This window comes from Ylistrum balloti, unplaced genomic scaffold, assembly GCF_031769215.1.
Source record: "Ylistrum balloti isolate Yb309-2 unplaced genomic scaffold, AGI_CSIRO_Ybal_v1 Utg370330, whole genome shotgun sequence".
Taxonomy (NCBI): Eukaryota; Metazoa; Mollusca; class Bivalvia; order Pectinida; family Pectinidae; genus Ylistrum; species Ylistrum balloti.
The window spans coordinates 460,822-461,454 of record NW_026782240.1 but is presented as its reverse complement, the minus strand read 5'-3'; the positions used below and the strand labels follow the sequence as shown (position 1 = coordinate 461,454).

The 633-nt window shown below is 34.1% G+C and overlaps 1 non-coding gene across 1 annotated transcript; it reads left to right on the top strand.

Moving 5' to 3' along the window:
• Window positions 1-238: 238 nt before the first annotated feature.
• On the top strand, window positions 239-310 carry Trnac-gca (transfer RNA cysteine (anticodon GCA)). The gene has a single exon. It is a non-coding gene; the product is annotated as a tRNA-Cys (tRNA).
• The last annotated feature ends 323 nt before the right edge of the window (window positions 311-633 follow it).

Below are 633 nucleotides of genomic sequence, written 5' to 3'. Positions count from 1 at the left end.
GCTTGCAGCCATCTTGACGGATCCCGGATGTACGCTTGCCCGTTGCCTATGACAACTGAAAACTAGGTGCCCGATTTCATGATAGATGGTTGATCAACAGAATATGGTTTGTATATTTTTTGTTATTTAAAAACGTTTAAAAATCTACAATAACTGAGCAAATGATATGACACGAAAATTTAATTCAAGTATGCGTTTTGATTATATATACAGTATTTTGACACTCCTTATTATAAGAGGGGATATAGCTCAGTGGTAGAGCATTCGACTGCAGATCGAGAGGTCCCTGGTTCGAACCCGGGTGTCCCCTCCATTTTTATTTTTCACCCCCGCTCTTCACATTTTTAAAACAATGATAATAATAAGACTTTATTCAAAGAGGATAATACATGTTAAGGCAAAGGCTCATCTACCACATGGTCCTCAAGTAAGTAAAATATTACATTCATTAGTAAAACAATATCACAATCACATACAAAACTATAATAGTGAAAGACAACACATCACAGTCAGTATTGATAAAGATTATCACAGATAGCACAAACACATATTTGTGCTAATTTGATTTGTCAATTAAATGGCTTTAAGCTGTATATACATATATGCTACCATTGCAAAAAATAAAAATTACCA